At 44.0% G+C, this 12,817-nt stretch overlaps 1 protein-coding gene across 1 annotated transcript in view; it reads left to right on the forward strand.

The window, feature by feature from the left end:
• Positions 1-12,630: 12,630 nt before the first annotated feature.
• The window catches only part of syt3 (synaptotagmin III), a 34,878-nt gene continuing 34,691 nt past the window's right edge, over positions 12,631-12,817 (forward strand). The window contains exon 1 of the mRNA XM_076996586.1: positions 12,631-12,757. The gene's annotated coding sequence lies outside the window, so the exon portion shown is untranslated. The remainder of the gene's footprint in view (positions 12,758-12,817) is intronic.

The raw sequence follows: 12,817 nt of genomic DNA on the forward strand, positions 1-12,817 counted from the left end.
TCAAAATCCCATGTACAGAACAGCTCTCCTAGACTGCCTAATCAAAGCAATAGCTCTGGGCCACTACAGCCTCCCCCTCCCCCAGGCTTCAGATGGTACATTTGAAAAGTGATCACAAACTCAGCGAGCTGAATCATGCATTTGCAGTGGTATTCACATTACAAAGCAAAGCACTACTGTGTCATCACTGACACACAGTCACACACAGCCAAACTCCTTCAAGTGTAAGTATCAGGTTCACAAGATCACAAACCACAGGCCACACTGATACCCTTTCATCACTAAAATGCTAAACTAAAATCAATAACGCTCTCCTGAAATGCCTTTAGCTACACCTCCTGAAATGCCCCGCCTTTAGCCACTCCTCCTGACATGGTCTGCCTTTAGCCACGATGGCATGACCGTAACTGCCTATAGGGGGCGACTGCACTGGGCTGCACGTACAGTACCCTGGGGTTGCTGTTTATGGGGTTTCTGATGTAACACACCTGGTTGGGTGGTGGTGATGGAGCTGCGTCAGAGCTCAGTGTTTTGTAGCTGAAGGTGCAGCGGGGCGTGTAGGTTTGGAGAACCTCCGGGTGCTGAGGCAAAGCTGCTTCAGCCCAACACGACCTGCTTCACCGTGTTGAGTAAATATTGTTTGGGGACTACTGGGCTTTGTCTGATTCATAGGGGGACAGGGATCAAGGAACGTGTGTGTGTGTGTGTGTGTGTGTGTGCGTGTGTGTGTGTGTGTGTGTGTGCGTGTGTGCGTGTGTGTGTGCGTGCGTGCGCGCATGCTTTGTGTGTGATGTGTGTGTGAGTGTGTGTGTGTGCGTGTGTGTGTGTGCGTGCGTGTGTGTGTGTGTGTGTGTGTGTGTGTGTGTGTGTGTGTGCGTGAGCGCATGCTTTGTGTGTGATGTGTGTGTGATGTGTGTGTGTGTATATGCCTCTGTGGGGGTCCAGGTATGTATGTGTGTGTGTGTGTGTGTGTGTGTGTGTGTGTGTGTGTGTGTGTGTGTGTGTGCGCGCATGCTTTGTGTGTGCGTGTATGTGTGTGTGTGTGTGTGTGTGCGTGCGCGCATGCTTTGTGTGTGATGTGTGTGTGTGTGTGTGTGCGTGCGCGCATGCTTTGTGTGTGATGTGTGTGTGATGTGTGTGTGCGTGTATGTGTGTGTGTGTGTGTGTGTGTGTATGCCTCTGTGGGGGTCCAGGCATGTATGTGTGTGTGTGTGTGTGTGTGCGTGCGTGCGTGCTTGCGTGCGTGCTTTGTGTGTGATGTGTGTGTGCGTGTATGTGTGTGTATGCCTCTGTGTGGGTCCAGGCATGTATGTATGTGTGTTTGGGTCTGTGGCTGTATGCGTGGCAGCTTCACATCATCTAAATAAGACAATAAAATATTTTCTGTGTGTGTGTGTGTGTGTGTGTGTGTGTGTGTGTGTTTCCGAGCCCCAGCGGGACTGGGGGAAGATTGTGTCTTACTCTCTGCCTTCACTATATGTCATGTCAGAGTGTCCAGCATATTGAGCAATATTGAGTAATCAGGAAAATGGCTATACGAGCCTCTCAGTGCAGCTAATTAAATAAGGCAGGCAACCCAGAGACAGCTTATAAGGTGCTGTGTGTGTGTGTGTGTGTGTGTGTGTGTGTGTGTGTGTGTGTGTGTGTGTGTGTGTGTGTGTGTGTGTGTGTGTGTGTGTGTGTTTGTGTGTGTGTGTGTGTTAGCGTGTGTGCATTTGTGTGCATGTAAGTATATGTGCATGGGTGTGTGTGTGTGAGCATGTGGGTTGATTTTGAATAATCATGTTGTGTGCTCAAGCTTTCATGTGCATGTGAGTGTGTGTGTATGCAATTGTGTGACTGCGGGTGTGTTCATGTGTGTGCGCGTGTGTGTGTGTGTGTTTATGGACGTGATTATCCTCAGAGTCATGCTGAGAGAGATGGACGGACTCAGAGAAAGTGTGTATGGGAGATAGAGGAAGACATGGAGAGAGGGAAAGGGAGAGAAAGGAAAGGAGAGAGATGGGGAGGGAGGGAGAGGGAGAGGGAGATAGAGAGCAAGAGAGAGGGATGGAGGGAGAGAGAGAGCGAGAGGGCGAGAAAGAAAGGGAACAGGAAGGAGAGAGAGAAAGAGAGAGAGGGATGGAGGGAGAGAGAAAGAGAGAGAGGAGAGACTGGGAGGGGAGGAGAGACCAGAGACTGATTATACTGCCAAAGTGAAGAGTCGCCTCCTCCGTTCTGTTAAGAGGCCCCTGTTTCTATAGATGCCTCTGTGTTAATCCCTGTCAGACCTGTGATGTGAGCATTCCTGCCATGTGTGATAAGCACATTTATGGGGCTGCAGGGATGCAGGTTGGGCAACACATGTCGTGCAGGCCTCCAAATCCCAAACATTACATCATACTGACAGCCGGCGAGGGCCAGTCAGGACCCAACATGGTTCTGCCAAAGCTGGAGCCCAGGACTGGTAAAGAGAGTTCCAAAAGAAGAGGATGAAGAAAGATGAGTAATGAGTGGCAGGATACGAGAGAGAGATGGAAGAAGAGAGGGAGAAACGAGGGGGAGCGTGTGCCGTGGGCATTCAGACGCTGCGGCACAGCGGGGGTTAATCGTTACTTCCACATCACTTCTTCCAGTGAGAGCCAGATGGCTGAGAGCAGCTCTCACAGCGATGAAACAGAGACTTAACACAGCACCCCCTGCTGGACTACACACACACACACACACACACACACACACACACACACACACACACACACACACACACACACACACACACACACACACATACACACACACACACACAAGCTCCTTCACAAACATGTTCAGGCATATACCACACAAAAGAAATAGACATGACCACACACATTCAAAGATACAAGGGTGTGCTCACATAATCTCTTTGGCACTCATATGCATATAACACATGCAACACACAGAAGAAAGTACACACTCACACTCAAACACAGTCATACCCCCATGGTAACACAGGGGTCTTTATTTCCTATTGTATTTCTCTGAGCCGTTTTAGCATGCTGTGTAACCGTTTCAGCCAGCCAGGGGCATTTGGCCCAACAGCACCTAGTGAGTTGGCAGCCCTCTGCACGATTTCCACTCATCACTACACTCGTGATTTGGACACTACACTCACCACCTGAACACTACACTTATCAGCCGGGCACCACACTCATGATATGGACACTACACCCATAACCTAGATTCTTGCCACCTGGACACTATACTGATCACTATACTGATCGCCTGCCAGCTCCATTAGGCTGTCTGAGAACTGGTGATCACCAGTGACCAGTGATGTCTTGGTATGCTGAAGTATTAAGATTCGCCTCCACTGGAACTAAGGGGCCCAGACTAACCCATGGAAAACCCCACACCATTATCTGTCCTCCAACAAACAATATAGGTACCAAAATGCAGTCAGCCAGATAACATTTCCCAGGCATTGACCGAACCTAGACTCTCCCATCAGACTGAAAGATAGAGAATCATTCCACAGAACACATTCCCACTGCCCCACCTGTGGCCACAGAACTGAGTGAAACACCTGAATTCAATGAATAACAGGTATGTCCCAATATGTTGGTCCGTAATATATGATCACAAGAATGTTATATGTGCTGACGTCCTGTGGTCACACCTATATGGTGCAATAAATGATCATAACCATGCTACCTGTGCTTATGTCCTGAGGTCACAACCACATGCTCTTGTATTTGTATCACTCAAAAACACCTCTTTTTTGTGCCTCTTTTTTTTCTCAGTCTGTGTCTTTCCCTCTTCTCATCTCAGTCACACTCCACTGGTCATGCTTAATTAGCATCTGTCTAATTGCTTTCTCATTAGCTCAAGAAACTAAACACCACCGACACGACAAATAAACACAGCCTGACTCGTTCCTGCCGCCTCGCTCCCCAAAGTTCCACTTCTCCTTCCTCACCTGCTCCTCGTCCTACTCCAAAGTTCCTCTGTACCTGCTCTGTTTCTTCTTTCATCACGCAGTTGTCACTCTGTGCTCTTCCTCCTCCTCATCTTCCTCCTCCCCCTCCTCCTCCCTTGCTCTCTGTCATCTGTTTCAGCTTCTGTCTCTCTATCATTCCCCAAGCCCTGCCAGCATCCCTCCATGTGCCATTCCTTTACTGCCCCCTCTCTCTCTACCTCTCCCTTTCTCCCTGTCTCTTTCTCTCCTTCTCTCCCTCTTTCTCCCTCTCTCTCATTTTCTCCACCTTTCTGTTTCCTTCCTGCTCTCTCTCCTTCTCCATCTCTCCCCATCTCTTTCTCACTCTCCCTTTCCCCCTCTCTCTCCCTCCTCTCTTCATCCCACTCCCTTTGTCTCTCTCTTTTGTTCTTTACCTTATTCTCTATATTGATCTGTCTCACTCTCTGTGTGTCTCTCTCTGTCTCTGACTGTGTCTCTCTCTCCCTCTGATAGAGGGGTTACTCAACAATGTAGGAAAAATAAGCTGTTCATAGCAACATCTCATTTTGCCTTAGTTTGTTTTTATCTTGTATGTTTTTGACGTGTTTGACTCCCTCACTCTCTATCTGCAATAGGTTTGTAAAAATCATACCAGCTCCTACTGTAGTTCAACACAACACATTTATTTTCTGAAGTGTTGAACATGGCATATATGGTTCTTCTAGGGTTTATGAGGTTTTGTCCCATGGGTGTATGGTACTCCTCCTGTGTACTGAGACGATCCCCCGCCATTCAGACAGGCCCCGCCTGCCTGTTCGATTTCTCTACAGCCTCTAATTCCTCTCCAAATGCAGAGTGCTTTGGGGCAGCACTGCCAAACCCACACATAACCAGTCCATCAGCCTCTCAAATGGACGTCTCCCCATGGCAGGACCCTTTAGCTGCAGGGCTGTGATATATGGGGCACAGTGTATATTGAAGAAAACAGCCTGCATCAACGTACCATGGTTCCTGCCACGTAACCCCCCCCCCCCCCCCCCCCCCCCCCCACACACACACACACACACACACACACACACACTCCTCAACCCTCCCCCTGCTTTGGAATAGTGTTTGGTTGGTTTGAACAGTGTCCCTCATACACCTCACACTCCAAACACAACAAGATCTCTATGAGATCTGGCTCTCCACACCAGGCAGAGTCAGACAGCTCCAGAGATCTCAGTATGAGTCAGTCAGCCAGTGTGAGCCAGGGAACCTCAAAGACCTAACTCTGATCTGACCTGAGTCAGCGTCAGCAGTAGATGGAGTCGGGCAGCTACAGGGACTCCAGTTTCTCTGCAGGGATCCAGTCTGGCCAGAGATTTCTCTTTGGAACCGGGCGCAAATATTTTCCATCAGAGTCTAATGAGGGAGGAAATTAAGCTCATGCAATGACTCATGGGAAGAACAAAGAGAAAATACAGAATTAAAGAGAGAAAACGAATTGACCAGCAAGTAAATAAATGAATGAGAATAAGGAAAAGATTTGGGGTGGGAGCAGAGAGGTGTGGGGTGAAAGGTGAAGTAGGAGGAGGAAACATCAGCAAAACAAAAATATATATATATTGGCATATTGACGTATTGGCGACAGTTGTCATGGTAACAAGTTGAAAATGAATGAAAACTGTTACCATGAGAGGTTTTTGGTTAACCTTGATGATAATGCAGGTGTTACAGTGATGCTCATCACTCTCACTTTGTCCCAGTTCCTCTTACTGCAACGTCAGCTTCCCAAGGAGAAAAAGATCAGAGGACAGCTCTGTGATCACCATCCATAGGCCCCTGTTCATTCTTACAGTTCATTCCATTCCACCCAATCATCACCTCATCACCATTCTAACCAACCATCATGTCTTCACTATTCTAACCAATCATCACCTCATCACCATTCTAACCAATCATCACCTCTTCCATTCTAACCAATCATCACCTCATCACCATTCTAACCAATCATCACCTCTTCCATTCTAACCAATCATCAAATCATCACCTTCTTAACCAATCATCTCCTATTTCATTCAGTTATTTCCTTTTCCGGTTCATATAATCATCTACTATTCCATTCAGTCATCCCCTCTTCCATTCATCCATCTCCTCATGCATTCTATCCAGTCATCTCCTATTCCATTCTATTAATTTCCTATCCCATTCTATAAATCTCATATTCCATTCTATTAATTTCCTCTTCCATTTCCATTCAATCATCTCCTATTCTATCTAATTATCTCCTATTCCACTCCTACTTCTATTACTGACATCACCTATTCTATTGTATCCAGTCATTTCCTATTTAATTTCCTTTGTCATTGCCTTTTTCATTCTATTCAACTGTCTCCAATTTTATTTCAACACCTCCTCGAAAGGCCAATCCATTCACTTATCTCCATTCACTTATATCTTCCCATTCAGCTATGATTTTTCCGTGGAGTCTTCTCCTTTCCTTGAGCCACCACGCCCTGATTTTGTCTAATCTCTCTCCATGGCCTTTTTAATCGCTCTGTCCTCTCCCTCCCTTTCTCTCCCTCTCTCTGTGTATACCCTGTCCTCTGCTGTGATCTCCTTCTCGCTCCCTCTCTCTCCCTCTCCCTCCCTCTCCCTCCCTCCCTCTCTCTCTCTCCCTCACTCTCCCTCTCCCTCCCTCCCTCTCTCTCTCTCCCTCACTCTCCCTCTCCCTCCCTCCCTACCTCTCTCTCTCTCTCTCTCTCTCTCTCTCTCTCTCTCTCTCATGTTCACTTTCCTGTTCGCCTCAGCACTCTGCTATGACAGTTCACAGAGGCAGCTGTTTGCACTCATTTATGTGTCAGTCATTGGTAGCTCACGGCTTTCTTGTCTTCTGCTCTCTCTAGTTTATATGTGATAGCCTCTTGTCCTCCATAACACCCCCTGCTCTCCATCACTCTACTACACTAGTCTAGTTTACACTACACTAGGTGAGTCAACTCATCTGTTGGGTAATTAGAAGTGAGAGAGATTGGAAGAGAGACACACAGACAATGAGACAGGAATAGGTGGGGTCATTGAAATTGTGAAACACACACACACACACACACACACACACACACACACACACACACACACACACACACACACACACACACACACACACACAGTCAGAAGTTAGTGAGGTGCATAAAAGTTGATGTGTTCATTATGTTTGTTGACTGAGTTAAATGGATGAGGGATTGTGGGTGCTACACTTGAAGATGTTCTGCTAATACTGTTAGTACAGTAATATTAGTTGAAATAATAAGGCTAAGCACATAACCATTCTGAGCAGTCCCATAGTACATCCACAGGGGAGTTCTCTAGAACATCAGCAGAGGAAACAGAGTTTTTTAGAACACCAGCAAAGGAAACAGAGTTCTTTAGAACACCAGCAGGTGTCTTCTTTAGAACACCAGTCCTAAAAGTAAGCTGTTTCCTGACATAAAAATGTTAAAGAATCCCTGCTGTAGAAAATCAGTTTTAATAAGCATTATATGACCCTAAAGAGGTTTCCCAATCCCTAATCCTACATTACAGCCTCTATATCATCCCAGCCTGACAATCAGTGATGTTAAAAGCTTGTACTGTTAAAAATATTCAAACTGGCACATGATGTCAAAGAGTCTAGGCGTAAACTGTCACATGAATAAATACGCTTGGAACCCATCATATTATATACACCATCATTTTGGATGTGTGAACAGAGACCAGAGTCACTTCCTTTTCTTGACAACCAGCTGCCATTATTTGGTGATTTATAGTTTCACTGAAAGCCAAGCCTGAGATGTTCAGCTAGTGGGGCTTTGGTTCTTTTCATCTGACTCTATCTGGGGGAGATATGTTCATCGATAGAGCGATAGAGATGTGTATAGAAGTCAAACGATGTGCACACAAGATGAGAAATGAGATGAGATGATGAGATATGTAGATGATGTAGATGATGAGAGATGACTGATGATAGATGTTTGTAGAAGATGAGAGATTATTGTTGAAGATGAGAGGTGGTGCAGAAGTCAAGGAAGAACAGGTTGGAGATGTGTAGGAAGAAAGAATGAAACACCTTTCTCAGAGAATAATCAGCACACAGCTTAATCTCACAGTCAACACACCGCTGAGAAGAAGTTGCCAAGCGCACACATGATCAACTGGAAACCAAAGCCCCTAGGAAACCACATTGGGGACAGGAAGGGCAAAGAGATGATCACCCAGGATAGAGCACCACCCATCACCATCATGTACACAGTTTTTACCTAACCTCCATTTTTTCAGACCGTTGGAAGAAACCACAAGAAACTCACACAAACACATGGAGAACGGTGCAACTTCACCCACACAGGGCCAAAAACCCACGACCCTATCACTGAGAAGCAAACATGCTAACCACCAAGCTAACATGCTAACCACCAAGCTGTCCAGAGAATTAGCAACGTAAAGGACATTGGTGGAGGATCTTCAGGTTGTGGCCTTCATATTTTACGTAACTGTAGGTTGGCTGTGTGTTTGCAGTGTTTTTTTTTTTTTTTTTTTTGGTATGGTGCAGGTCCACCTGGGAAAATTTTGTTTTGATTTATTTGCTTGCTATCAGAATCAAACCACTGATATTTGACTACATAGCTAAAAATGTGCCTGCTCCCTCTTACCTGAACACAGTTGTCTCACCCTGTACCATATCTCACAGTCTTCATGTGTCTAGACTTTAGTACAACACGACTTGAACAACCACACCTTAAGACAGGAAATACATGCCTTAAGATATTTTTCTGTACTAGCACCTAGATGGTGGAACAAACTCCCACTAACTGTCCATCTTGAATGATCTATTCTCAAATTATTCATTCTTGAAATATCCATATTCGATTTATTTGTTCTTGAATGATCCATACTTTAAGAATCCATACTTTAAGGATCCATACTTGAATGATCCATACTTGAATGATTAAAATTCATTTCAAGGCACTTTAATGATCAATAATACTTCACTTCTCTACATAAAAACTATATACATTCTTTGTGTGTATCCCCCAGATAGGGTTCTAGCTTACAAGCATCCTCAGACTTGTGGGTCATTGTTTTTTTTTTACACCATGTGTATCATGTGAAGGCATTGTTTACCTGAGGAAGAGATGATACCAAGATGCACTATGGAGAGCAAGCAAACAGAGGCAGTGTGATGTTCTGGGCTGTGTTCTGCTGGGGTACCTTGAGCCCTAGCTCTCTTGTGAATGTCTCTTAAACATGGACCACCTACGTAAACAGACCTAGTAGAGCCCTTCATGACAAATGGCAGTGTGGCCACTTTCATCAAGATAATGTTCCCTGCCACACTGCAAAAAACAATGTTCAGGAATGATATGAGGGGCATGACAGAGAGCTCAAGACGTTGAGCCGTCATTGGTGTCCCACTGACCTCAGTCCCACTGACCTCAGTCCCATTGACCTCAGTCCCACTGACCTCAGTCCCATTGACCTCAGTCCCACTGACCTCAGTCCCACTGACCTCAGTCCCATTGACCTCAGTCCCACTGACCTCAGTCCCACTGACCTCAGTCCCATTGACCTCAGTCCCATTGACCTCAGTCCCACTGACCTCAGTCCCATTGACCTCAGTCCCATTGACCTCAGTCCCACTGACCTCAGTCCCATTGACCTCAGTCCCACTGACCTCAGTCCCACTGACCTCAGTCCCATTGACCTCAGTCCCACTGACCTCAGTCCCACTGACCTCAGTCCCATTGACCTCAGTCCCACTGACCTCAGTCCCACTGACCTCAGTCCCACTGACCTCAGTCCCATTGAGCATCTGTGGGATGTACTGGAAAAACATGACCATAACAAGATGGAGGCCCAACATCACATCTCACTAACTGATCTGCTGTTAATATATTTGGTGCCAGATACCACAGGACACAGATCTATCTATCTATCTATCTATCTATCTATCTATCTATCTATCTATCTATCTATCTATCTATCTATCTATCTATCTATCTATCTATCTGTCCATCTGTCCATCTGTCTGTCTGTGTCTGTCCATCCATCTATCTGTCCGTCCGTCCATATATATATATATATATATATATATATATATATATATATATATATATATATATATTAGTGGTGGGACTTTAACGCGTTAATTTCAATTAATTAATTACAGGAAAATTAACGCACTAAAAATATTAACGCATTTTAACGCATGAGACACTTTTGCACCATGGAATGTTTCTCCGTGCACGAGTTCCAGACATACAGATTATATGGACGCACAATAAGATGAGCATGATGCAGATGACTGAAGAGGCTACGCTGGTGGATGGGAAATTTAAATATAAGAAACTTCCAGATGGAAGTACAAACAAAAATAGTGTTATTTGCACTTTATGTAGGAAGGAGTTCGCTTATCACAGGAGCACTTCCACCCTTCGTTACCACACCAACGCAAAACATGTTGGGGCTAACGCGCAGGTCAGTAATGATCACTTAGCCACTTAGCTGCTAATTGTATTCCTAGTACGATATGGTGAACAAACGTCCGTATTTTCCGGGACATGTCCGTATTTCACATCCTGTCCCGGGCGTCGCGGTTTTTTTTTAAGTGAGGAAATGTCCTGGGGTGAGTTTCCCAAAACGTTCTTAGCGCTAAGTACTTCGTAACCTCGTTCATACGTACGAGGTTAAGATGTACTTAGCGCTAAGAATGTTTTGGGAAACTCACCCCTGGTTTTTAAATTACCTTCATTGGACCATTAAGACTGGATTAAACTTTCGCGAGTGACCGTCGCGCGCGACTCTGCACGCGTTTATACGTGACGCGTCATATTATTTACAGTGTTGTTCGCTCTCTGTGGTCGAAGCTAAAGGCTTACAAGAAGCACTGCAAATTGTGTCAACTGATGCAAGTTAAGAACTGCCGTCCAGAAAGACAATGTCGAAGAAAATCCAGCAGCTGTATGATGAGGAAAGGGAAGTAAAACAGGTTATTGTGAAGAAACAAATGTGGCTCTGACTGGGGATCACTGGACCTCTGTTAGCAACAAGAATTATCTTGGTGTCTGTGACAGCTCATATTATAGATGATGAAGATCCAGTCATTTGCTTTGAGCATGCAGAAGACCACTTATAGGCACTATGGAGATCCCTGTGGCAGAGGCCTGGGAAATTAAAGAAAAATATACCATCTAAAATGGTATTGAAAAACATCTTCTGATTTACTTCAATTCTTCCAATATCCTGAGCAAAACTTCCAAAATTAAACAACATTTTTGGTCAAAATTTCCAGTGTTCTGAACTGTTTTTTGCACTCATCTATTGGTCTATGTAGTAGACTGGTGGAAAAATAAACAAGATGTTGAAGTTTATGATTATGTTCATTGATTCATTCATCATTCAAACTTAAATTAATATTTCTCATGTTAAATACTGAAATGCGATTAAAATGCGATTAATTTCGATTAATTAATTACAAAGCTTCCGATTAATTCGATTAATTTTTTTGATCGCGTCCCACCCCTAATATATATATATATATATATATATATATATATATAGAGAGAGAGAGAGAGAGAGAGAGAGAGAGAGAGAGATTATAGAGAGATTGTCCTTTATCAGCTATGCAAGCAAAGTGTTTTGGAATTTCTGGAGGGAGCAGTTTATATATGAAAAAGTAGATGTATAGCTCATATTTCATTCCATGGGGTTATAAAATTACGAGAGTGAGATCAGTCCATTTGCCCAACTTCATTGCTACCATAGCAACAACTGCCAATGCAAACAGATATGTCATTAATGCAATGTCCATTAGTTTAAAAATGCCTTGACACTGAAAATGACAAATCCCTAAATCTGGTGGTCTGAATGTATTCAACGAGCTGGTCAGCAAAGCTTCTCTTGATTTATTCAAGATGAAGCTGATCTCTTGTAACTAATACAGTAGACAACTCCTGTAGTAATGCATGAGTATGAATGGCAATTGATGCCTTTGTTCATATTATATAATGCCCCCTCAGCAAAGCAAATTCACCGTTTAAAACAGGGAAAATATCGAAATATAAATGAACAGCAGTTTGTCTGTCTATCTACTATACCATATATGCTACTAGTACTATGTATTCTACTATTCCGTAGTATTGTAGTCTAATATTCCGTGCTGTTGTATTCTGATCTAGTTCCGGTAGTCCCATCACGGTGGAAACTTCGCAGCTTTCTCAACTTACGACTAAAAGGGAGTTGGTTTGGAGATAGTCGGTTTGCTCACGATAGCAACGACGTGCTTCTCAACGACAGTAATTCAACATACTATAAAAATGGAATAACCCAGAGCAAATTTAACTGGGGAAAATAGCGCTCTTGGTCCTCCAATACATTTTAAATGTTATTGTTGACTTTATTATTGATGGTTTTTATATATATAAAATTTGCATATTCCGTCGTGTTCATAGAACTTGCAGTGCCTTTTCTGTAATACAGGACCATTAATGATAGATCTATTAGATATACCTATTATTATTATCTATTAAATAGCTCTTTATGAAACATTTTTTCAGCATATTCGTATTCGTATTTATTCGTTTTTGTTCAAGCGTAAGAATTTTTTTATTGCGTAAGAATGAAAGTTAGGCTTTAGCTTATATAACCTTCAGGGTGTCTACAGCCCTTCTCGCTCGCCTCCGCAGGTTGCAATGTCTAAACTAATCGCAATCTTATCGTACGTGGCGCGTTTGGGAAATCCGTTCAGAGGGACTGAAGCTTTTTTCCCACCACAGATAACGCATCTTTGCCTCATTTCAGAGTATCTTTCGTTTCGTCAGATATCGCATCGTAGGTATCCAGTGTCGTGCTTAAGAAGTGATACCCCTCTGAATATCATTTGATGTTTGT

This window comes from Brachyhypopomus gauderio, chromosome 2 (assembly GCF_052324685.1).
Source record: "Brachyhypopomus gauderio isolate BG-103 chromosome 2, BGAUD_0.2, whole genome shotgun sequence".
NCBI lineage: Eukaryota > Metazoa > Chordata > Actinopteri > Gymnotiformes > Hypopomidae > Brachyhypopomus > Brachyhypopomus gauderio.